At 38.8% G+C, this 27,577-nt stretch overlaps 1 protein-coding gene across 1 annotated transcript in view; it reads left to right on the top strand.

The window, feature by feature from the left end:
* Nucleotides 1–27,577, top strand: part of sh3gl1b (SH3-domain GRB2-like 1b) — a 127,178-nt gene that overhangs the window by 37,011 nt on the left and 62,590 nt on the right. The window lies entirely within an intron of this gene.

Here is a 27,577-nt window from a genome sequence, read left to right as displayed (position 1 = left end):
GCTCTTGTAACTTTTGTTAATGCCATATAAAATGGGAGGTTACTTATATTGTGTCTATTTTTTACCGGCAGTATCCTCTCTCATAACCCACTAATACAAGGAATAAATCTCACACCCTTTAAATTAAACTTGTTAATTTATATACAAAGTTGCTATTGCAGGGTAAGTGGCACAGTGCTTGGTTTTCTTAACTATATTCCAATCCTGACCAAGAATAAGCTTTCTCTGGGTAGATAAAATGGAAGTTGCATCAGCTCCTGCAGTCACATTATACTTGTTCCAACTGCAGAATGCTTTCATGTGTTCAGCAGTAAATACATTATTCAAAAATTCTGTAAAATAGTCAGACTTCAGGGAGTGTATGAAGTTTTGCTGAAGATGGAGGTAGAGGGAGAGAACGGAAAACAGGAGGAAATTATTCCCAGCTGTTTTCTGGCTAGTTGATACATGACACCACTTGAAGCCTGGAGGTTTGGAATTTTCCAGAAGCACATCCTTATTTTCTTCGTCCTTGTAATAATGGTTCAGAACTTAGTACACCTAAAGAGTTCTTTGAAATGTATTAGAATATTTTTTAACCCTTTAAATGTTTGATGGAATACTTTTCCAAACTGAGAAAGCTTGGTGGAGGACCAAGACCTGGGATGCAGGATACCATTTAAAAGTGTCAGAGTTAAGGTTACACCAGGCTTTGCTATGTTTGGTACTCAGAGATTCTAAAATGGAGACCTTACTGACGAATTCTTCATATATCTATCTCTTTGTCAATGTCCTTCCCATTAAGATTTACCTATAGGTTTCTTGGTCAAAACCCCATAAATTGACGTTGGTCTTTAGACCACACCTGGAGTACTGAACAGTTCTAGGCACCATACCCTAGGGAGAATATATTGAACTTGAAGGGAGTGCAGCTTAGGTTTACCAGAATGATAATGGACTCCAAGGGTAAAATTATGAGGGGGAATTACGAAAATTAGTGTTCGTTCCCTGGAATTTCAAAGGTTAAGGGGTGCTTTGATAAAACTTTTCAAGGTATTAAGGGGAACAGGTGGAGTAGAGAGAGAAAAACTATTTTGGCTGATTAAGGAGTCTAGGAGTAAGGACATAGTCGAAAAATGAAAGCCAACCTTTCAGGAATGAAGTTAGGAAAACTTTCACATACATGGAGTAGAAGTTTGGAATTTGTTCGGCCGATTAAACCTGAGATCAGTAGGTTTTAGTTGATCAGAGGTATTAAGGGATATGAAATAAAGGCGGGCACAGATTAACCATGATCTAATTGAATGGCCGAAGAGATTCAAGGAGTTAAATGGCTTATCCCTGTTACTATGTTTCTCCAGAAATGCTGCCTGATATGCTGAGTATTTCCAATATTTTCTATTTTTAATGCAGGCTGTTCACTTCAATGCCTCTGTCAATCCCAACTAATTTAAAAATGATGCCATTGAATGGCAGATCGTAATTTTGCAAGGTCCACGTCTCACTCATTCTTTTCTAGAACTTCAAAACTATGGAAATCCTCATCAGCTTGTCTTCCTTTCCTCTGGCAACATAGCATTTCTAGGAGTTGCAGTTTTTACTAATATTTTTGTGTTGACTATATACAGCCATCATCCAACTTGGATATAGAAGTGAATAGTAGCATAGCAGTTGTTACTAGGCAAGTAATCCAGAGGCCTGGACAATGATCTGGAGATTGAGCTCAAGCCCATCATACTATTAAAATATTAAACTGGGATATTTAAATTGAGTTAATAAATAAGCCTGGAAGAAAAAGTAACGATGACCATGTAAATACTGGATTGTTATAAAAACCCATCTGGTTCACTAATGTTCTTTAGGGAAAATAGTTTGGCTGTCCTTATCTTTTCCAGCATCTATATGATCCCAGACCCACAGCAATGTCACTGACTCTGAAATGGCCTAGCAAACATTTAAGGGCAGTTGGGATAGGCAGTGAATGCTGGCTTTGAATGTGATGCCCACATGTCTTGAATGAATACAAAAATAGTGTTTCGCTGTCCCATTATCTAAGTTAATACACTTCGTGAATAGTTGTGGCTGCAACACAGGTGGGATACCAATAGTCACATTGTCAATTGGAGTAGCTATCTATTATCCCTACTCTCTCTGTCAATTGGAGTACCTATCCATAATCTCTCTCTCTCTCTCTCTCTGTCTCTCTCTCCTACCCCTTAGTCAATTTCCTAACTAGGCCAATAATTTACCTTTAATTCCATTAACTTCAACTGTAGTTAGCATTTCAGGTTGATGACCTTTCATCAAGTCATCAACCTGAAACATTACCTCTGTTAGGTTCTCTGCAGATACTGCCTGACCTACTGAGTGTGCACCAACATTTTTTGCTTTTATTTCAATTTCCAGCATTCCCCCGTATTTAACTTTTGCTTTAGTATAAATAGCTTGACTGCTTTTCACAGCTGGCAATGAACACAGGTTGAGTTAGAGGCGAAACAGCAAAAGATTACAAAAGGGAAACTTGGAGTTGCAAAGAACATTCAGATTCTGTACTAAGATGCTTTGTATCCCTTTAGAAAGAAAAAATGTTTTGTTTTAACAAAAGTTAATAAACTCAATTGGCAAATTCACAGAATAGTATGTCCAGCTGTTTTCCTGTGTAAATCAAGACAGAAATTCAATCCATTTGAAATGTACAGAGCTTAGTTTACTAGTGGGTGGTTTTGCAATGTTTACTTTTCAATTGAGTTTAATGAAGTGAGGTTGCATTCCGCATCTTGTAGCCAAAACTTAAAATTCTAATGCTGAGAGTTTTATGGAATATTCAGCAGGACAAGGAAACTGATGAGTATTCTATGAACAAGCAAATGCAATGGCTTTTGTTTCAAGTTTTTGCTGTAGAATTTTAAATGCTTTTTCTTTGCTCTCTCATGCTCCATTTGACTTTATTTCTAGGAATTGCAGTCTTTACTAATATTTTTGTGTTGACCCAGTGACTAATCTCAAATGCTGCATTTTGTATATTATTCCGTCCTTCATATCAAATATTAGTTATATTTTGAATTAATTGTTTAATATTTAATCAGCTGAAATATTCCTCCAGCACTGTTATTTTGGGTTCACACAATTTAACATTCTTGATATGAAAGTGCCTACAATAGACAACCTCATTTCTCCAATCTTTGACCCTCACCAAAGCACAGTGAACTCCCTTTTTCAGAAGCTTAATAGAAATAATACTGTGCTTCAAACATTTCTGACACTCGAGTTCTTTTACTGTCCTTTTGAATTTGTAAGGTGAAAGATAAGATTGTTTATTAGTTCTCGATTGTTTGGCGCAGAGGAATCCAAATCATGATGAAGGGACCTCGAGCAGTCAACAAGCCCTACAATCTGGCCCTTCAAGTCCAGACAACACAAGTTTAGTGACATTAATATTTACACTCGGATTTGAATTTTGTGGGACTCTTTGTAGCTGTAATGTTAAATTGACCTTTAACTCCAAAATCAGCACACTAAGATCTGTTCGTGTCAGCCAATTCAACTACGGTTAGAATAAAAAGAGCTTTCAGTGCCTTCCATTATCTCAGGATATTCCAAATTGCTAACAGCCAATCGTTATTTTTATGTGTGTACTCACTGATATTTTGTAACCAGATATAGCAGTCAGTTTGCAGACAGCAGGCTCCCAAATACAGCAACAAGATAAATGACTGGTTAATGCTTTAGTAGTGTTGGATGAGGGATAAGTGTTTACTAGGATACTGGATGAACTCACTTACTCTTAAGTACTGCTATAGTGTAAGGAACATATCTTTATATTTTCTGTTGGACTATTGTAGAACTACAAGGGCTGCAGGTTGTAAGACATGTCCACTGGGACATGATGAGAGATATATACAATGTTGCAGTCCTGAAACAGAAGAGCCATGAAAGACAGGATGGTGCCAGAAAGCAGTCCTGGACCAAGGGATAAAAGCAAAATACTGCGGATGCTAGAAATCTAGAACAAAAACAAAAATACCTGGAAAAACTCAGTAGGTCTGACAGCATCTGCGGAGAGGGATACAGTTGATGTTTTGAGTCCATATGACCCTTCATCAAAACTAAAAAATAGACCAAGGGAGCTGCCTGACAACAGTATTTTAATTGGCTCCTAACCAAGTGCCCAGGGTTTTGTGTGGTAACAGAGTGCAGCAGAAAAAAGCCCCTGGCCTGCAAAGAGAGAGCATCTAAAATCTCTTTTCGTCATATGTCTATAACCTGCTCTCTCTCTGAGGAAACCCCTGTACAAAGGAAAAGGGGAAAACCACTATTAGAGACATTGAAAAGCAAGTTCTCAACCAGTGAACTAAATACTGAAAGTGCTAGAAGACCACTTCATGTCATCAACAAGAACTGAAAGGAACTTGGAAGACATCGATCAAATCAACATATCAAATCCTGTACTCCAGATTAGTGCTATTGAACTTTTTTATCCCACCCTTAAAATTCATGTTTGTGTGTCGTGTGTGTGTGTGTGTGTGTGGAGGGGGATTTAAGAAGGGGATAGAAGTTAAGTTATAGTGTTAGAAGTTAGCAGTTCATATTTCTTTCTTTTGCCACTAGTTAAAGACAATTTATTCAATAAACAGTTATTTACTTATTAAGTTTACAAACCTGATGCATGTATTCTGTAAAACTAAATTAAACAGTCGGGTAGAATTGGGGCAATTTGGTGGTTTGGTCAAACTTTTCACATTTTTCGCAGCTTGGAGAGCAGTGGGGCTTGATATTACAGCGCACTATGCCCAGTGAGTCGTGACAATAGGATCTTTTATCTTCCACCTGGGCTGGTCCATAATTTAATGTCTTGGTAATGCCTTATCTGAACAATGGCATGCCCTTCAGTGCAGAACTCCCTCAGTATTGCTCTGAAGTGTCAATGTAGATTTTGTGCCCTCGCCCTGCAGTGGAGTTTTAATTTGCATTCTTCTGACTTCGAATTGAAAAACTCTCTCATGGGTTGTACTGCACAAATTATGCAAATTCATAAGAACATGGATTGAAACTATTTATGTGGCTGTGAAGGCTGCATGCTACATACAGGATTATTAGAAACATTTACACAAGAAGGATAGCCCCTTCAAAGAGGCACCCTGACACCTGTGGCACCCACACTCCCCAGTGGCAATCAGTATCTTCAAGAGAAAATTGGAGAACTTTTTGTTTTAAAAAGCCACTGAAGCTGTTGTTGTTCAAACATTGAAAACCTATACTTCTAATAATTTCTACCATTAAACAAATGCGACCGCTAAGAAGGAATTAGCATTCACTCTTTATGCTGGGTTTGAGAGTAATTTCCCTCAGTTTAAAATTGTGTTACAATCCTTCCTCATGCAAGAGCTAGAAAATAGCAGAGTCAAAAGCAGCTTGATTTCCATTTGCTACATTTCAATCTTAGTCATTCACAAGTTAATAACAGTATTTCATCTCTGCATCATAGTTGCCCGCTCATACAGCAATCAAAACACTCGGGCATTAGAAACAAATGAACTGATTCAGAAATTCAAGCCCAGTAAGATGGTAGGGAAAGAATATTGGATGTAGAAGTGCTTTAGACAGTGGACATAGGCTCCTGGAGCCCATGCCTGAATCTGCCCGAGACTATTAGAGCGACAGCCATCTCTATATGCTGGTTTTCAAATGCCTAAATGAAATGAATATGGACAATCTCACATTTCTAGTGGGTGTGAATCCCCAGGATGGAATTAACTCTACTTGTTTTGAAATGTTATTAAATTGTCACCTTGCTCAAAGAGGCAGTAAGCCTGGCTGGTGTAGGGAAAGGCAAAACGCTCACGTGTGCAGTGAGGAGTTGCCACTATGCTGTTGGGATTAAGGCATGGTATTAGAGCATGACACAGGGTCATTACAATACCTGACCCAGTGGTGCCTGATACAGAAACTGTGCACCTTAAGTTGCAAAAATGCCAAATGCTCTCATATTGCAGAACTCACTTTATCACAGTGTTACCAAAAATAAAAGTCAAATGCCTTGGTTTAAATTTATCAGCAAACAAAGTCCAGGAGGGTCAAATTATTTACAAAATTTAAATAAAGGATAGGATTTGATAAAATATCTGAATACCCAGCTCTGAATCACTGTATTAATAGCCTCACTGTAATCATAGTCTCAGGGTCCTTTGAGGTTTCTGCCTTTGTACCACACATGGCGTTATATAGAATTTACAGCACAGAAACATGCTATTTGGCTCAACAGTCTCCACCAGTGTTTAAGCTCCACATGAGCACCACTCTTCACCTAAGCCTATCAACTTAAGTTTCTATTCATTTTTCCCTCTTTGATCAAATATCAAGGCTGTTCGCCTTGGTGCATTAACTTGCCATAAGATCAAGTTAGCCAATTTTCTCTCTCCGGTCTCCTCTCCCTACGAAGGGTTTTCAACATGCAACATGTTTACAGTGCCAGCTTGGCTCATAAGTAGCACCCTAATCTCTGAATCAATCAACCACAGGACTTGAGTGCATGGTCTAGGCTGATACACAGTGCAGAACTGAGGAAGTGCTATATTGGTGCGGTGAAAGTGGTCCTTCAAATAAAACATTAAAATGAAACTGACAGAAGTAAGGGGTCCTATGATATTATTCGAAAAAAAGAGTCAGAGTTTTCTCTGAATATATGTTGAAATTTATTCCTCATTTAATACCTCTGAAACAAGTTAACTAGTTGTTGATGTCATTGCTGTTTGTGGGACTTTGCTGTGTGCAAATTCGCTCCCATGTTTGCCTACATAACAGTAATGATTGCATTTCAAGAGCTAATTACAAAAACAGAATACTGCAGATGCTAGATTTGAAATAAAAATATAAACATAAAATGCTGGAAATACTTAGCAAATCTGGTAGCATTTGTGGAGAGAGAAAGTTAAACATTTCAGGTCAATGAATTCTGATGAAAAGTCATCAAATTGAAATGTTAACTTTGTTTCTCTGCACTGTTAATCATATTGTTAAGATACACAGATGAATGGCATTGTTTAATTAAGCACTTTGAGCACATATAAATAGGGGACAGCTGGGACACTGGGTGTTGGAAGGAGAGGTACAAAGTCAATAAACACTCTCAGTAATGAAAAGCTCTGCATTGGTTTTGACTTAACCAACTGGCTTGGATTCTATCAGCACACATGCTGCTCAAAAACAAATTAATTAGCTGTGAGGACTTGAAAGGTGCTATAAAAATATAAGTATTGTATGTTTTTAAATATTGTCTAACCATACTAATCTCAAACTTGCATCCGGGAATACCTTTCTGTAAATAGCTGGCTGACTTGTGTTCTGGCCCACCTGATTCCATTATGATCACATTGAATCTTACAAGAGCAGAAGTGGCCCATTTGTCCTATTTGAAAGAGTTATCCAATTAGAGTCCGTTCCCCAGCATTTTCCCATCATCCTGCAACTTTCTCCTCTTCAAGTATATACCCAAATCCCTTTCAAAAGTTACTATTGTATCTGCTTCACCACTTTTCGAGGCTGTGTTCTTGTCTATAACATGCTGCATTAAAAAAAACTCCTCAATTCCCTTGTGCATTTTTTGCCAATTTTCTTAAATCTGTATCAGCTGGTTACTAACTTTCCTGCCTGGAGAAACAGTTTCTCACTATATACTTGTGTTCAAAATTGAGGGATTGAGATCCTCAATGAAGTCTCTCCTTCTCTGTTCTCCAGAAAACAAGCACAGCTTGTGTCGTCTCATAATTGAAGTCCCTAAACCCTGGTACCATTCTGTATCCTCTCCAAGGCTTTCTGAAGTATTGCAACCAGAATTGGGCATGGTATACTAAGCTGAGACCAATCAGTGATATGCAAAGATTTCCTAAAAAGTATCTTGCTTTTGTGCTCTCTTGCCCTACTTGTAAATCCAACGGTCTTGTGAACTTCTGCCTCTCTTCAAAGATTCACTTGTGAACCCCCCCCACCCAGTCTCTTGGTTCATGCGCCCCTTAAAAAATGGTACTATCTAATATGTATTGCCTCACCCCATTTTTCTATCTTTGAAATGTGATTATATTTTAACTGGTGGTTTTCATATAAGAAAATTAACTCACTAGAGATTGCAGACACATTAAATGCAGCTGTTACAGCTCTCGACCTATCCTTCATTTTGCTAACCAGTAATTCAAATTGGTATTTGCTGGAAGCATATTGAAGTCTGAATCTTTGGATGACCACTTTTTGGTTAACCCATTTGTCCGAAGGATGTTCTGAGTTGTGTTGTGTTGTCATTTTATGAATTACACTGTAGCTCCTGTCCTATCATTTAATAAATGTCTCCCTCTGTAATTTTCAATGTTTAAATTTCTTTGCTTTCCATTTTGTATTATCAGCTCTAGTTTCAACTGCCCTATTGAAGTGATCCATGATAGGGAAGAGGAAGTGAATAGCAACATATTTGAATTGGCTAAACCTAAACTCAACTAGTTAGAGCTTCAAAATTTCACTGTGTTTCTATTAATTTCATTTCAGAAACTTTTGATTTCCAATTACTTCCCCTTGTTTCCCCTGAAGGCACTGACTCTTGATAGAGTAAGATTCCAGAAGCCCCCACCCCCCGATTTCCCCATCTGAGAGAACATCACTGAAGAATAGGCAATGTGGTGCAGTCACTCACTGTCATTACCAACTGAGTTGTTAGGGAGCTTGTAACCTTTTTAAAAAACATGAACATGTTCACTGTTATAGAGTACATGCAATTGCTCAGATATTGTAATTTTTTAAAATGTTTTTTTCTTAAAAACTGGTCAGCATTTTAACAGCAGTACAGCCTGTGTATCCCTTGAGTTTAGAAGGACAGGTGATTTCACTGAAACATATAATCTTCTTGGAGGGCTTCTTAACATGTTACATGCTGAGGTGGTGTTTCCCCTGGCTGGACAGCCTAGAATTAGGAGCCAGAGTCTCAGTGAGGGATTGGCTAATTAGGACTGAAATGAGAAATTTATTCACTCAAAAGTGTTGTGAATCTTTGGAATTCTTTACCTGAGATGGCTGTGGATGCTCAGTCGATGAGTATATTCAAGGCTGAGATTGGTAGATTTTTAGACACTAAGAGAATTAAAAGATGCGAAGATTGGGCAGAAAGCTAGAGTTAAGGCAGATGATCAGCAATGATCTTAGTGAATAGGATCAAAGTGCTGTATGGCCTTCTACTTCTATTTATGTTCTTATACAGTCCTACTTGGTTTGGTCTCTTCCATCACTAGTTCATGCATACAGACAGTGAAATATAACTATTTGCAATTAAGATACTCACTAGACTTCTGTCTTAGCACAGAGCAGTAAGAAAATGTCAGAGAAGACCAATGCTGCTGGTTGTCACCTTGTGCCTGGCATCAGTTTGCTGTCTATTACTTGTCCCCCAACATTCCTCCCCCCGCCACCCCCATGCCTACCATGCAGATTTGGTGAAATTTGGAAATAATTTATTCTTAGCAATGATGCACTAAGCTGCTAGAGAAAATTTGTTTACAATCTCTTCACCTTTTAACGATCAGCATATTATCCAAAATTCAATTTTGATTCAAGTGCCATTGGCACTACAATTTACATGGTCAGTTTCACAGCTGTCTTGATACAGAAAATCTAGATTTTAAAAAAATCTTCTGCTCACAATCAAAGGTTTGTAATTCTTTTAGTTCTCATATTTTACTTGCCCACCATTCCAAAAGGCCTTCACCCCTTACAGGAGAATAGTTCTACATTTACCAGGAGTCCCTCTGTTACCTTCTAAGTGACCATTATTCCTATATGAGCCTTCAGTGGTGAATGCCAGCAGATTATTTCATTGTGAGCTTGCACCCAGAGCATGGCACCTCTTGTGAGGAAGGGGGGGATGCCTACAGAATTGTACCCCGAGCACAAATTGCTATCATGACATGGTTGTTGTTGGGCGGGTAGTTGCTATCTCTGCTTGGGAAAGGCACATTGATAGGTCTGCAGTAGACAATAGTGATTTTAAATGCTTATCTCTGACCAGATATCCTCCATGTGACATCCAGTACACTAGTGGCAAGGATATCCTGGAAGTCAGGATGAGCGTATCTGCTTAAATCTGTAAGCTGGCCAAACATTATTAGTCCGCTGTTGTCAATGTAGGGAATTTTTGTTTAACTTTGCTTGAATATATGACCTTGTGCTTAATTAACAAGAAATAAAAAATATTGTAAACTAAAACTGCACTGCATGAATCAACACTGGTAAATGGCTGAAAGTTAACGGAGCAGTGGAACATAATGCATATGAGAAGAGGGAATTTTAATGTTAGTAGATATCGTAAGACATAGCTGAATCAGTGACTGAGAAAAATCAAGCAATACAAGTATGAAACCTAGTGATTGAAATATTGGGTAGATTTGTCAAACTTACTAGCACTTATCTATCTCTGGTGTAAATGAATTGTCCACTTCTAAGCCAAAATAATTCATCAAGTAAAGTCCCTTTAAAGTAGTGTCATTTATAATACTCCAATTTGCTACTTGTTCTCTTTCTCACTTGAGCAGGAATCACTGCATTGTGAACAAGCTGACTTTTCTGCCTTCACACCCGCCCCCCCGCACCCAATCACCCAGACAATTCAAAGTTTCTGAGGTGATATACAGCATTCGAATTGCCATTACAACTAAGATGAGCGCTATCCAAACTCATACAGAAAATTAGCCCCTGTGATGCCGCTGTAATGTTAAATGTGATCCGTTTCAAACTGAATTTGAATCTGTGATTGGGATGTCATAAAATTCTGTGGCTGACTTCTGTCACTTTCAGTTGCACTTCTTCGTAGTGCGTCGTGAAATTGAGAAACACTGTTAAGGTAGAGTAGGGAGAGATGAACCGTGCATCTTACTTTACTCTAACCTTGCATGAAAATTATTTCTTCTGGATCTTGAAATAGAAAATATCTTAAACATTTTCCCCCACATATACCAAAACTGCATAGCTAGTAACTTGCAGTACAAGAGCATGAAAGAAGATCTTACAAACACTTCCTTGAGTTAAAAGAAAACTGTTCATGTTTCTTAGAATTGTCAACTTTTGAACATATGTTATCCATGTATGAAGTCCATGTATTCTTTTTAAGGAAGGAAGAATAGAAAAAGCTCAAATCACTATCAAAATATCTTTGTGGTTAATTTTGTGCTTTCAGATTGATTCCTGCAAAATACATGACAGACAACACTATATAGCATAAGTCAATCTGAGCCTGGAATGATGCTAGATAAAATGGCCATAAGCTCTGAAACTTGGACTACCCTTTCCTGTCAGTATCAGCAGCTGAGCCAGTTCCCTCATTATATAAGTCAAAATGGGAACTGGTGAGCCCATCGCATTTTAAGATGGCCAGTATTTTCGAATTGCTGTCACCATTGTGTATTGAAAAAAGAAAGAAATTTGAACTTGCTAATACGGATGCAGCCTCTTGAGTTGCTCAGCGTGGATATCAACTGCAAACAGTGGTGCTGACCAAGGCTGTGTGTTGCCTTTGAGTGAGTAGATTGGGTTCGCATGTCTAAGTGATTTGTAACTGGTGTCTTCTACATGCAGCCATCTGCCCTGCATTTGTAAAGGCTGACAATAACGAAAAGGAACTTTATCCTGTTGCAGCTACCGTTTGGGTGGGGGGCTGCAGGTGTTGCTGGTTTGGGAATGAAAGAGGGAAAAAATGCAGTTTCTCTTGGAAATTTTGTTTCATCTATGAACCAAAATCTGCACATGTGTTAGCACCGTAGATATCTGTGTCCTCCACACTTCATGCCCCATTTCAGGGAGAAGGGCTGGATCAACTCGAACAGGTCAGATGGCATTTGTAGAGAGAGAAAAACCAAGTTAATTTTTCAGGTCGATCGTGACGAGAGGCTTCTTCCTTTCAACTATGTTTATATGTCATTTCTTCTCTTGCACTTCTGTTGACTTCATAAGCTTAGGTGAATCATGGATATTTATACAGGGAACTGATTGCTCCCTCCTTCCCTTATGTTTCCTGTTTTTGCGTCATGCATTGCCTGGTAACTGGCATGGTAACCTCCATCTTTGTGTTCTCTTGTGAATAAGTATAGACTGTTGTGATTTAAAAAAGAGACCAGTAACATTTTTATTAATTATTTTTATTTTTGTTTTGGAAATCTGAAAACCCAGGTTTTTACTAAAAGCATGAATGCCACAAGGGTCGCTGTTCAAAACAAAAGAATTTTACTATATAAAGATCAAAGAACATGAATGCTAATAACCATATCTTAGTTACATTGAAGATGTTAAAAGTACAATGAATGAAGTTACTTTAAACCAAACTTGTTAGCTCAAATTTCATTCTGCATCCATCTGACATGAGCACCAGACTTGAGTATTTTTTTTATCAGAAGTTGGAAGATTAACCACTTGCGCTGAGTACTGTTTCAAAGATTTGTATAAGGGTTGAGATTTATTAGGCCACCTACTTACTTTCGACAAGGTGGTCCCTTCAAATCTCCTCCAACCATCCCAAGGTTAGAGACTCCCCATTGAACACAGGTGTCGCTAGCACCTTGAGCATAGGCACCTGTGGTCAGAATTCTGTGCACCCCCCCCACCCCTCCTCCCCCAGTGGTTCCTCAGCTTGGCTATCCCAGAAGTCCAAATCACTGTTAGTAGATTCCTTCCGTTATCAAGGTTTTTAATCCCTTTTAGCCAGCACAGAGAAATTCAAATGAATTCTGGTTAAAAGCAATGTTTTCTGCAGATAGCTTGTTCTAAAACTAAACTGCTTGACGACAGAACACACCTAGGAATCTACCCTGCCCTGTAATTAACTTCTTGTTGACCCTTTGCTTTACTATTGTTTAATTTGTGACAGCTTGGTCACATGATCAGTTACTGGAAGCTAATTACTTTTTACAAGAAATCATCTTCCAGGGAAGCCTGGTTTTTGAAGAGGCCAACACCTCAAAATAAAATGTAGGTTCCACCCCCCACACACCAAATACGTGAATCATCACAAGACTTATTGACTACTCACTGCGGATTTATTAGTTACCAGCTCAAAACTGCTTGAACTCATTTTTGCCCAATTTCTGTGCAGCTGTTAGAGTGGGGAGATAGCTTGGGATGGAATCAAACCCATGTCCCAGAATTGAACTCTTAATATTTTGGTGTTGCTATTATCTTAACTGTAGTAAGGTAAGTGTCTTTAAGATTCCATCATATTTCTCTTAACGGTAGTGAATACACAAGTCTGTGTCATGAATGCTACCCTCACATCTGGAAAGTTCTGCAAACACCTCTCTTGCACCCCTGGACAGGATAGAAGAAATAACTTCTCATCTGTCACCTCTTACTTCCAATCTCCTCCAGCCTTATTTGTATGTTTCTATTTTGTCATTGCTCTGGCGATCTTTATTCCTTTGTTCAAAAGCTCCAAACGTGCTGTTCATCCTCTGTGTATTGAAACCAAGACTCGCTGTATAATCTCCTCCACGTAACATGCTCATTCTTTGGATCTACATCTCCTTGCTTCCCTCATTTGTCAATTCCTTCCATAATCTACAGATTTTTAAAACCCAGAGTTAATGGATTTATTTATTTAAGTTATCGAGTAACTGAATTGCATATACCAGAAAAGTTTTGCGTAATCTCTGGTCTGTGCTGTTTGGTGATCTCAGATGGTGGATAGTTCAGATGTAGAATTGAACATAGAATTCTTGGGCTAGAAAGGAGAAAATTGGACATTGCTGGTTCTGCACTTGGTTACTAATGCATGACCTTTACTGGAAGTGTGCATGGTTGGTTGTAAGGTGCTGACAGAACTGCCTCAGCTGTCACCCTCTCCTCTTTCAACACCACTCAAATAGCCCACTGCATTTACTTTCTTTGTTTGCACATGAGGAATGGCCAGTTATGTAAGATGCAGAATACCTGTCCCTACTGGAGAGAAGGAAAAGAGGGGAAAAAATGGGGAATAAATAGCAAAATCCTTGAAGTTTACTCTCCTCCAAATGGCAGCTAATCCTTAAACTGTTCTCAAATTTTGTCCTGAAATATGGATTTTAAACCCTCATCTAGATGTTCTCAATTGAAAAAAAAAATGAGGAATATAATTGCTTGGTATCGTTGGTAGAAATGGCATTGAATATTTCAACCAACAAAAAAAAAGCTGATCAGGAAATAATTCGACGCATAGCCTTCCAATCATTCTTTAAGCTTGATGTTTCTGCATTGCGTGTGTACCTACCTTTTTTTGACAACCGGTTAAAATGGTCAAGAGAGCTATAAGTAGACCATCAGATTTAGAAAGTTACAATTAGAGAGGGTTGTTCACTTAGTGAAACAACTGAGATTAAAATATTTATCACATTAATAAAAGAAACATCCCATCAACTGTTACTGGGGACAAATATGCACGATAAAAGGCAGTTATGTTGTGTGTCTTGTACTGCAGTGAAGCCAAAACCGCTTTGCAGTGACACAGTTATGCAATGAAACGAAAATCAATTGATCCTTGTTTCAGTGTCTGTGTTTGGTGAGAGACAGCCTACTCCAGCATTTGTTCGTCCTACTTCCTATCCTTAATGTCACCATTAGCACATTCCTTAGCTAATATCACCACCGTCAACACCCCTTTGTCCTTTTGTCTATGACATCTTTGGCAGCCTCTTTTACTCCACCTATCACTGGCCCTCTCTCCAGCTCTACCTGTCCCACCCCCCCTCAACTAGCTAATATTTCACCTCATTTCGATATTTCCTCAGTTCTGATGAAGAGTCATATGGACTCAAAACGTTAACTGTGTTCCTCTCCGCAGTTGCTGTCAGACCTGCTGAGTTTTCCCAGCTATTTTTATTTTTGTTTCAGATTTCCAGCATCCGTAGTATTTTTCTTTTATCCCAGCATTTAACCTGTTGAATTTTGGGTTCTTCAAGCTGAGATATACTGATACTGAAGGACTTATGCCCGAATGTTCATGTCAAACACTTCCGGACTGCATAGAACATTGAGCATCTTTCTGCCTGTTTCAAATTAATGGGGAAATGTAGATTGCTTTGCAATATAATTGGGCCCACTTACGATAGTTAGCAAGGCCGTAAAAAAAGCTAACCAAGCTTTATTTCTAGACGAATAGAATTGGAAAGTAGGGAAGTTATGCTAAACCTGTATCCAGCCTTTGTTAGACCACCCTAAGAGTACTATGTGCAGCCTGGTTGCCATATTATTAAAAGGATATAGAGATGTTGGAGAGGGTACAGAGAAGATTTACAAGGATGGTACCAGAAATGCATGGGCGTATACATTAGGCAAGGATTGATAGACTGGGTCTCTTTGTCTTGGGGGGAAAAAAGACTGTGTGGGGGCATGACCTAATAGAGTTTTTCAAAATTGTAAAATGTTTTGATGGAGTGGACACAGAATGTTTCCTCTTTTGGGGCAGAGCATAACGAGAGACCATCAATATAAGGTAGTCACCAAGAAATCCAAGTGGAAATTCAGAAAAAACTTCTTTATCCAAAGAGTGATAAGAATGTGGAACTTGCTACCATAGGAAGTGGTTGAAGTGAATAGTATAGATGTATTTAAGGAGAAGCTAGAAAAGCATTTGATAAAGAAGGGAATAGATAGTTATGGAGGTAGATTTAATTGAGAGGAGATTAGAGTGGAGCATAAGCACTAACGTGGACTGGTTGGACTTCATGGCCTGTTTCTGTGCGATATAACCTATTCACTGTAATATAACAACATCTGCTAAGAGAGAAACTTTATAAAGCTAAATTTCAAAGTTCACAAATTTCCCACATATTTCCTTGAACTCTTTAAAGTTAGTAAAGGGCTGTTAGAATAGTTGCTTCTTCACTAAGATTCATTGCCATTTTGGTGGTGTTTAGCAGAGCGCTGTTGCTATTTCTCTGTAAGCACTTGTGCTTCGCACTTTGTTTTCTCTGGAAACTGAAAGGGGTACAGAGTTGGCAGTCTAACAGCACTGCCAGTTTGTATGTTGTTAAAGCAGGTGCCAGTGTCAAGTTGGTATCTGAAGTGATGTGTTTAAATGCCATTTCTAATAAGGGAGTAGTAGACTGACAAGCATATCATACTCATTTCTGCAATGAAATAAATGATTTATTTGATTTGAAATATAATCAATCCAATGAAGTTGTCCTTTAGCTGTGCTGGCCACCTAAAAGTCCTATTGCAATTTTTTAAATAAAGTGAAGTGACAAGTGACATTGTATTTTGAAATTATAGTACTCCAAGTGTTTGAACACGCTTAATAATGGAAATAATAGACTTTGGCCAACAAAATCGGTAATTTTCTCTAAACTAGTGATTCGTCTGACACGTACTAAACAAAGTAACATAATGGCATTCGGCATAAGCATACTCTTGCACCACCTCGAGGTCAATTTCAGAGGAGAGCCATTTTTGTTGCAACCTGCAGCACAACTCAATTTAGCTTATTTGTGCCAAATAGGACCAGTAGTACTTAAACTAATATACTTCTTTTGTGTTTTTTCTGAATTCATCATCTGAAATTGCTTCCACAACTACCAGTGACAGCTGTAATCAATGGTACTTCACCCTTTTTGTTAACAATGCAAGCTGCAGTTTGGGTTTCCAGCCAGGTAGTATCCTGCTAACTTGTTTCCTGTCTGGCTGGAACTCCTAATAGTCCTGTTCAGATGAGAGCTCTGGGCACGTGTGGTTTAGAGCATGCACAGTGTTCCTCTCCGAGCAGTTGATATATATGTTCAGTGTTCCTATATTCAATGTTGAAATTAACATAAGGCAGGTTTGAAAGTAAAGCAAGGCACTCCCAGACATGAGGCTTGTTACTGTACTGGAATTACGCTCTGCATGGTTTAGAACCAATACAACCAATGCTAAATATCTCCTTAGAGTTGGTTCTGGCCCCAACTCTGTATTTACACTATAAGTTCAATATTGCGATGTTAGAGCCAACTTGCTTATAAACGTGGCCAAAATGAGTTCTTCAGGTGCAGTTGAATTTGAAAGGACAATATTTATAATTCTATTGTTCAGTTTTCCTTATAGTACAAGCGGACATACTGTTCAAATTTTACCATTAATTTCTCGAAATCCTTCTGCCTCCTTATGTCCTCTTCACAACTTACTTTCCTGCCTATCTTTGTGACATCAGCAAATTTAGCAACTATATCTTCGGTCCCTTCATCCAAGCTATTTATGTAAATTGTAAAAAGTTGAGGCCCCAGCACTGATCCCTGTGGCACACCACTCATTACATCCTGCCAACCAGAAAAAGACCCGTTTATGCCTGCTCCTCACTTCCTGTTAGCTAGCCAATCTTCTATCCATGCCAATATGTTACCCCTACACCATGAGCTTTTATTTTCTGCATTAACATTTTGTGGCACCTTATTAAATGCCTTCTAGAAATCTAATTGCAGTACATCCATAGGTTCCCCTTTATCCACAGCACATGCGACCCCTTCAAAGAACGCCAGTAAATTGGTTAAATGTGATTTCCCTTTCACAAAACCATGTTGACTCTGCCTGATTACCTTGAATTTTTCGAAGTGCTCTGCCATAACTCCTTTAATAATAACTTCTAACTTTTTCCCTATGACAGATGCTTTCTGTTTGTCTCCCTTTTTGGATAAAGGAGTTGCATTTGTTATTTTCCAATCTAATTGAACCTTCCTCGAATCTAGGGAATTTTGGAAAATTAAAACCAATGCATCAACTATTTCACTGGCCACTTCTGTTAAGACTCTAGGGTGAGTTCATCAGGACCTGGGAATTTGTCAGCCCGTAGCTCCAACAGTTTGCTAAAACCACTTCCCTGGGGATTGTAATTTTCCTGCGTTCCTCCCTCCCAATTCCTGATTTACAGCTATTTCTGGGATGTTACTTGTATCCCCTATAGTAAAGACTGATGCAAAATACCTGTTCAATTCATCTGCCATCTCCTTATTTTCCTTCATTAATTCCCCAAACTCACTTTCTATAGGGCCAGTGCTCACTTTGTTAATTCTTTTCTTATTTAAATACCTACAGAAACTTACAATCTGTGTGGTCTGCAGCTGGTGGCTTTACAATCAATAAGGACTGTAAGCAAATTAAGCGCGAGTAATTTTGGCTTTCCCTTTGGAAAGAAAATGTGTTGCACTAAATAGTGATGCTTTAACAGTGTGAGGTCTCGTGCTAGATTGGATGGGAGCTGGCAAGGAAATGGCATGTGTTCTTTGACTTGACAGAAATATTGAAGAGCAGTGGCCTCTTCCTTTAATATACATCTGTTTCCTTCCAAGGGGGTCAGTATAAAATAATACAGGAAAATATAGTGTCATGCCTGTAAATATTTTCCCATACTGAAAAACATAAATGCAGGACTGGGGCTAACAGTTAAAGCTGCACTTTTTTAAGAATACGATCCTGTAGTTTTCTGCAAAGTACCTGATGTTGTGCAATGCGTGTTGACAGCTGGGGAGGGTTGTGCAGGCAAAGATTTGTATGAACCTGTAAAATATTTGTGAAAATTCAACTGTGTTCCTAGAAATAAAAATGCACATGTTGATAATCCAAATCCTTGCAGAATATGCAACTTCTATGTACATTGAATTGCAAAATAAATCATTTGTTAAGTGGCCTTTAGAAGCTTTGGAAATTCAGGCATTTCATTCAACCACTGCTTTTTCTTCCTGTTTGTTGTCCCCTGAAGGCATTCCTTGCTGGAGTATGGCATCAGCGCTCTTCAATACAATGCCCAATTGGCAATTATTCGAGTGAAAGCCAGATGATGAAATTAGGCTTACCATTCAACCATCTAGTGCCACCATAGTGTGTCAGATCCTCACTGAACATTTATATAATATGCTTGAGCATTGGATCTGTGGATAACAATCATTGATAGGGAAACCTGGTTGATTTTCCCCACATTAACCCACAATATTGAGGATAATTGGAACTCTAATTAACACTGTCCTTGCTGAGATCAAATATCTCAATCGGGGCCACCAAATCTAATCTGGTGCTTTTCTCATTAAATATAATCAGATTGCATTCATCTGCTCTTTTCCCCACTCCCCAAAAGCATGTTCCTGATAATTTCAGCATTTCACCATTTTTGCACAAATTTATACATTGTGCCCTTAATGATCCTGCAATTTATTTTATCCATTCATTGCATGTTGGCATCACTGGCTAGGCCAGCGTTTATTGTTCATCCCTTATTGCCCTTGAGAAGAAGATGATGAACCTCTATTCTTGAACTGCTGCAGACCATGTCATGACAGCACTGCCACAGTGTTGTTAGATGAGGAGTTCCAGGATTTTGATCCAAAAACTATTAAGAAACAGCAATATAGTTCCAAGTCAGTTTGGTGTGAGACTTTGGGAACTGTACAGGTAGTGGCGTTGCCATGCTTTTGCTGCCCTCTTCCTTGTGATAGAGATTGCGCGTTTGTAGGGTGCTGTCGAACGAGGCTTGGGGAGTTGATGCAGTGTATCTTGTGGATAGTACACACTGCAACCATGGCAAACTGAGGTGCAGTGCGTGAATGTTTAAGATGCTGGATTAGGTGCCAATCAAGCGTGCTGCTTCTCAAATTATGTAGAAAATTTTGAGTGGTATTGTAGCTGCACTCATCCAGGCAAGAGGCAAGTATTCCATCATACCCCTGACTTGTACCTTGTAGATGGTAGACAAGCTTTGGTGAGTCAAAAGTTGATTTACTCACTGCAGAATTCCCAGCCTCTGACTTGCTGTTGTACCACTGTATTTATGTGCCTGCTCCAGTTAAGTTTTCTTAGATGGCGGTAATATTTTTCACCCATGAATTCTGCACTACTCCAGTCTTACAACTCTGGCAGAGACATATGAACATAATTTTCTGAACAATGTATTGACCATCTTCTGAACAATGTATTGATCCACCAAATATGGTCGTCTATGTAAAACAGTATGACTTTCTTAATTAGATTCCTGTTCTGATGCTGAATCTGAATCTACCATGCCAGTGTTTAAACCAATGCATTATATGGCCTGAAGACCTTAGCCCACATTTCCACTTGTTTCCTTTCATGGCTTTTGTTAACTCATTGAGCCCCATTCATGGCTTGTCTGTTGGGATGTTAACTCAACTGGAAATTACAGGTGCTGTCTCTCATTTTCTTACTTTTATACTAAACATGATAAAGATAGGGTTACTTTAGCTTTCGTACAGCAAATGCCATTTAAATAGAACTAATTAATTTAATTAGTGTTTCCATAATTTTTTTTAGCAGGTTCAACCCTGCAATGGCACAGAACTCAAATCATAGAAAAGGAACCTCAAATTAACTTTTTTATGCTTTCAACTTAAACAATGTAGTTCATCCACGTGTGAAACTTTATCCTGGCATTCTGTGTGTGCACACTTGGTTTGGCCAGTGCACATGAAAAAATGATTGTATCAGGGTGTAAAAGCAAAATAACTTTCTGATGCTGAAGGGTCAAGGCAATTAATCTACAGCCAATGTGATGATGCCCTGAGAAGAGACTAGCATTCTGAAATTGGAGCAATATTTTTATTGGAGCCCTAAAGGTCAGGAGCCAAGAAGACTCAGTTTAAAAACAAAAGGTCTTCCTAACTGCCAAATGTAGCAAATCCAATAATTTTAATTATTTATTTATTTAATTATTCCTATTGGCATGTAAGGCCTACATGATAGATGGCAGTATCAGATCAATATAAAAGTTCTCTCTTTTCTGGCTGCTGGAAACTCCTCAATTCCACTTGTAATTTACCTTAAGTGGCAAGATTGAAATTGGGATCTTATTGTTTGGGGATTTGTAGCCACAGACTCTTGTCCTGTCACCCCACAGTGCAGTGCATTGCAGAGAAATTACTGTCAGGTAAAAAACACTGATTGGAGCTGTGACCCCTTAACAAAATAAATAAGTAAATAATTCTAGAATAAGAACAAGCTTGGCTGGAGGTTTTCATTGCAGGTCCTTATTTATTTGTTTTCCAGAGTATGAGTGATCATGCCAGATTGAGATCTAATCTATACAATTGGTCTTCCTCGCGTGTAATCATGGAACAATATTTCAGTCTAGTCTCAAAATAATCTATTTCCACTCAACCACATAGAACACAGATCATATTCCCTATGTCTTGAAATGGCATTGAGTCTTTCAGCCAAATATATGTTTGGCATGGGAGATTTTTGTTCTATGTTCATTTAAACTGAAAAAAATACAGTATTATAATTCTAAATGCCATTGTGTTTGACAAAATAACAAAAAGGTCAGAAACGCTTGGCAGGTCAGGCAGCATCTATGGAGAGTGAGAAACAGAACTAAAGCTTCAGATCGATGACCTTTCATCATGTGTTTGCTGATAGTGTTTTGAGCTCTATAAGACTAGGATGAAGTACTGGTGGGAGCAATTTGAAATGATGAATTGCAAATTTCACATGAATTGGTAAATGCCTCCAGTGGATACTGGAGCAGGAATTACAGGGATTATAGGAAATGAAATTTTTATGAACAATCTAGTTCATGAAAATTGCAGGGCTATGTGGAAAGGACAGGGGCATGAGAGCAGCTAAATGGCTCTTGTAGAGAGTCAACATTATCTTAACAGGCAAAATAAAGACCTCCTGTGTTGTAGCCATTTTATGATTCTGTGGTCGGAGTTATAATCAGCCGTTGAAGCTTGGTTAGAAAATGTGTCCTAGGGAGATTTGTGAAAATGTTATTTAAGCTTCTTCATTCCTATGTTTTCTAAAGAAAACCGGTCTTTGTGATATTTGCTGCCTTGTACATTTTCAAGGTTTTCTGTTCATTTTTTAAACTTTCAACACTTCTGTTTTTCCTTCCCTCCACTTTGGTGTCTCAATATCTGCAGGCTACTAATGTCAAATTGTTGGCTGCAATCAAGTTATCGAAAGCTTTTCTTGTATCGTAGTTTTTTTGACTCTTTGTTCGAGAAATAGCGCAGAAGGTGGAAGGTACTGTACCTTTGGGTGTAAGCATCACCCAAGAAACGAATATTACAACCACACTTAGACGTTGAATGGGTTAGTAAGTTTGAAAATAAGATTTGAGAAAACTTTTAGCAACTACAGTCATGGACAGGGGAGAGAGGCAGAACTGAACCTCTTTATTTTGTCGCTGTCTGTCTGAAAGCAGGGGTGTTTTAATTTTTTGAAATGGACTGTGGTGTGTTTCCCAAACCCTCTGTTTGTGTGGTCAATTTTTAAACTGACTCAAAGCAAACTGTCCAAGGTTGACTCGGAAGTACAGTTTATTCACACATTCAAACCTGAGGAATGGTCACAACTTCATACACACGTGCAAGAACCAATACGAAGTTTTTACAACTATGAGTAACTTAAAAGAAAAAGCACCACAGATATGGATATCAGTTCACATGATTCCCAGAGTCCAGAAAGTCAGAGTCCAGTGACGGTTCCTTCATGGAGGAGATACGGTTGACACGGGTTCAGCTAACCACAGCAGGAGTTGCAGAATCCCTTTAAAGTTGATGGAGATGCAGCACAATGAGCTTGGTATACAGAGACTTGGTCTGCTCGGCAGGCGATGGCAGGAATCTCCCCAAGAAAACAGGCTTTGAGGAGGCTTAACCTTGATATTGGCAGTTGGTCAGCCTGGAGTTCTGCTTTGATGTTTGCAGACTGGAGTTTAAACAGCAGACTGAGTTGCGAGTCTAGAAATGTGGTATTAAAGTTTTCCAAAGGCCAGAAGCTAAGGTCATGTGATGCTGCCCATTAATGAGTCATTTGCAGGCTAACTATCAGTTTCTATGTCTCTGGTCAAAATCCATCGTTCACCTTAGGGGTTAGATGGTGCAGTTGGAATGAGTCTTGATGGCTCTCCCTTTGTTATAGGATCAGACTGGGGAGACAGATCGTCTGCTGGTCCTAGGTTTCGTCGATTGTAATGTATCCTCACAATGAGAGGTGTGACATTCCACAAGGATGAGGGTTGAGCTTTTGCCCTGTAACTGCTATTAGAAATTTCCAGAAACTGTAGCCAACTTGTGAATCATGTGACCTGTAGCAGCCATGTTTTGATTCAGCAAGGCCCATTTTTTAAAAAGCAAAAAGGTAAGGTTTGGTTTAAACAGTTTATGATCTCTTATGTCTCAGGGACATGACATTTCATTTGAAAATGCGTAATAAAATGTTTCTCATGTTGAATAAACTTCAATTTAAATATAAAGGATTTTAGTGTTTAAAATGTTGCCTGATTTTTCTCCCAAAGCAAAAGTTAGAGGAGGTCTCCGAAGGCTCCATGCCTAGTGAGAAACTAAACCGGGAAGGCCCATATAATAAAAGCAAAATACTGTGGATGCTGGAAATCTGAAATAAAAACAGAAAATGCTGGAAAAACTCCGTAGGTCTGGCAGCATCTGTGGAGAGAGAAACCGAGTTAATGTTTCGACCCCCTATGACTATTCAGGCCCATGTTTGATTCCTGCATTTAGTCACAGTTGATTTGTATCTGTGTACTGGTATTCTACTGCTGCAAGTTCTCAGCGCACATGCCTTCTGCAACTGGTTAGTTCCAAAGAGTAGGGCCAAGCTGACTAAATGTTTGCCACCAATCATGGAGTTGATATACAGGAGTCTAGAGTCAAGAGTTCTGGAGGACAAAGGAGGTAACCCAAGTCTAGGAATGTTAAAAAGATAAGATGTGGGGGGATTTGAAGACTAGGATTTTGAATTAATCTTCATGAAATATTGATGGTTACAGGTCTGTCACTGGTATTGGAAGTAATTGAGGAGGCAGTGGCATAGTGGTATTGTCACTGGACTAATATTCCAGAGTTCCAGGGTAATGCTCTGAGGATCTGGGTTCAAATCCCACCATGGCAGATGGTGAAATTTGAATCCATTAAAAATCTGATGATGACCACCAAACCATTGCCAACAGTCACAAATACCCCTTTTGTTCACTAATGTCCTTTAGAGAAGGAAAACTGTTGGTCTGGCCTACATGTGAGTCCAGACCCACAGCAATATGGTTGACTCTTAAATGCCCTCTGAACAAGGGCAATAAGGGATGGGCAATAAATGTTGGCACGAACCATAAATGGCATGAACCATGAGCAAATTTTTTTTAAATTTGAAGGGATGAATTTAAGACATTTTTTTTACACTTGATGCTTCTGTAGTCTGGGATCTGGAGTTCACGGCTTGCTTTTTCATGAGCCAATGATTCTGAGGGCGAGTGCTGTTTTAAGCCATACAAATGGGGGGAACCAGTGCACAAATGTATGGCTTCCATGACTCAAAATAGAGAAGTGGTAATTGTCTAAGTACCTAAGGAGTATCAGATTAGAAATGTATCACAATGTATACAGCTTACATGGAATTTTACTTGTACTATTGGTATCTACTCTAAACCAAATAACACCACATTTTGAAAGATCTGTTCCAGTTGCCTTCAATTGTAGCCTTTGAGTTCCATGAAGAGTTTTTAATTTGATTGAAGATTCAAAACTAATTTTGTTTAGAGATTAATAGAATTGGGAGCATAATTTTATTTGCAGTGTCAGTAAAAGTGGATGAGTGAATATTTGGAGCTGTTTCATTGAAGTAACTTATTTAGATAATGCTATCTCCTATAGTATTGCCTGGCAACAATAGGTGAGCCCATCTTGAGTCGCTTCAGTTGCTTTTAGAGGCGAACTAAGGCTTGGATTGTCAAGCTTGCTTTCTTCTTTGAAGTGTTCTCTGACTAAATGCCCATAGTGCAAACAGCTAGCAAATGAAGTACAAAGCTGAGCTATACAGACCAGAGAGTTCTCAGTTCCATCTTCAACCTGTCATGATTTGGCTGATCTTATAAGGGGAATCAGTAGGGGTGTTATACTTGATCAGTGCCCTTAGGCCAGGAAAGGGAAAAATCCAAGCAATTTTCCTCTTCTGATTTATTGTCCAGTGGCTTCAGCTGAAAATTGCGTGAGTGCATGTCAGACGAGGACAAAATCAGATTTTGCTCTCCTTTCCATGCCTGTTGACATTAATTGTCTCCACTGATATGAAGATTGACCACTTGAGTCAATGTGCTGTGTCACGAAACTATCATATATTTCATAATATTATTGTGGGATACTACAAAGTGTGTGTCTGATTTAATTAAATTAGAGATGGATAGACTGCAAGGTTGAAATTATCAGAAGAGGTGTAAAAAGGCATTTGAAATGCTAATGAGTGAGCTAGAGTAAAGTCAGCAGATAGGGCGTGAATGAAATTTGCATTTTTACATGAGGGGAAAAGTTGTTGAACTTTCAAAGAGACGTGATAAGGTTTTTATGACGAGCAAGATAAATAGGGCAAGGTTATTATGTTGATTTTTCCCAAAAGTGCTGACCATAATGACAACATAAAAGATTTTTATATTATGGGAAAAGTAAATTCCAAAGACATGGGGGAAAGCAATGGGATTTACAGATTAAAGAGGAAGAAATTTTTTAAAGAAGGATGGGAGGTTGTATGGTGTGCGGCCACATGAGATCTGAAAGATACAGTGTGTGAAACAGACTTGGGGCAAAGCCTGTAGCCACTTAGCAGAAGCCTGCTGTTCTGGTAACCAAAATTGTGTTAAAAGCCTTTGGAATTCCACTGTTGAGTGGGTGCTTGTGGTAACCTTGCTGGATTGTCTCTCTAAATTTAAATCTATTTTAGACTGTTGTCTTAAAGGGGGTGCATTGTGGGGAGTCTAGTCAAGTAGGAATTTTGGGAATTGTTATAATATGTAACTGTGTAACTGTAATCTTGTGTATGTGTTTTATTCTTTTAATGTTTTAATTTAATTTTTAAAATCTCTAAAGGTGTTAGTGGACACATTACTTCTGAATTCAGTGCACAAACCTTCTCGTAATAAAGACAAATTACAAAACTGTTATGATAGTGTGGCCAAGTTTCCCTTGTGGATTTGGTCAGCCTGGCAAATACCACCTGCTGGTATCATAACAGCTGAAATCGATGATATTCAGGAGCCGTACTTGACATGAGTTAACAGCCTTAAGGAGAAATTGATAAAACGAGAATGTACATTTTTATATTTGTCATCTTGTGTAATAGACAGTTTTGCTGAGGCTCTAATACATAAGTAGGAAGAAACAGTAGATATGTTAAGGTCGTCAGCTTGAGTTCTGTTCTCACGCCCTATGCCCCACCATGGGAGGAGTTTTGCATTGTGCTAAAAGTATAAAGTTGTTCTTTTTCGCCTGTCATGATCTTGCCTAATGAACTTTATATGGCTCTGCTTAAGCGTAGGCAGAGAAATTAATACTTCTAGGAGACAGTCATAGACCAAGCACTGGATTTCATTTCAAGAGAAATAAGAGTGAAGCGATGTTAAACTTATATAGCATCTCGGTTAAAACTAATTTGGAGTATTGTGAACAATATTGGTCTCCATGTTATTAAAAACATATAAAGGCATTGGAGAAAGTCCCAAAAAGGTATACCTGAATGATAGGTATAACCTCTCAGTTCTGCTATCAGGAAAGATTGAACAGGCTGGGGCTCTTAACTTGAGAAAAGAGAAGACTCGGAGGTGACCTGATAGAGGTCTTTAAAATCATGGAAGGGTTTGATAGGTGAGACATGGAGAAGATGATTCTATTTGTGGGTGAACCCAAACTAGAGGCCATCATTGTAAGATTCATTCGTGCGTGTGTGCTCTGCCCGAAGGCAGGTCCTTGTCTCATTGTCTACTGATGCTTCATCCTGAGTCCTTTTCTTGGCAGTTTTTTGTCCGTGGTGGTTTGCCAGTGCCTTCCACTGTCGGGTAGGGCGAGCAGGCAAGCCCCAAGTATACCTTAGCCGGAATGAGAATCTGAACCACACATATGCCATCTAGCCAGCTGAACTAACCGCGCCCCCATCCCCAATATAGGATGGTCATGAATAAATCTAGTAGGAAATTCAAGACCAACATCTTTACTCAGAGAGCCACTAGAATGCAGAACTCACTTCCACAGGGAGTAGTTGAGGCAAATACTATATATGCATTTAAGGCATTTAAGATTAGCACATGATGGCGAAAGAAATAGAGGGGCATGTTGGGGTTAGATAAAAAGAGGTGAGAGGAGACTTGTATGGAGCATAACATTGGGTCAAATGGCCAGTTTTTGTGCTGTGGTACTTATAAATATCTTATAGAGTCATTATTGCAAAGCAGGAGGCCCACTGAGTTCATGCCAGCTCTCTTTGGAGTAACCCAATCTGTCCTTGTCATCCTCTCTATCTCTGTAACCTGCAATTTTCCTTCCCTAAAGTGTCCATCCAATTTCCTTTTAAAGTAATTCATTGTCTCTGCACTTTTTGTGATACTTCATATTGAAAGCTAGCCAGTACCAGTAGGACCATGCCCAAACATAAGTCAGTGCCTTCACAAGCAGAAGGGAGAACAAAAATGAAAATTTGAATAGCTGTGATAGCATAAGGACACCGTAGGGTAGTGGTTTTCAAATTTGGCTGTGTGGGATGTATCATTGGGATACCTGAGTTTAATTTCTGAATAGCAAAGAAAAGCAGCCCTTCTTGCAGGAAAATTTGTTACTTCAGTTCACGG

Source organism: Cetorhinus maximus, chromosome 13, assembly GCF_964194155.1.
Source record: "Cetorhinus maximus chromosome 13, sCetMax3.hap1.1, whole genome shotgun sequence".
NCBI lineage: Eukaryota > Metazoa > Chordata > Chondrichthyes > Lamniformes > Cetorhinidae > Cetorhinus > Cetorhinus maximus.
The sequence above is the reverse complement of the archived record's forward strand: the minus strand, read 5'-3'. Positions and strand labels throughout refer to the sequence as shown.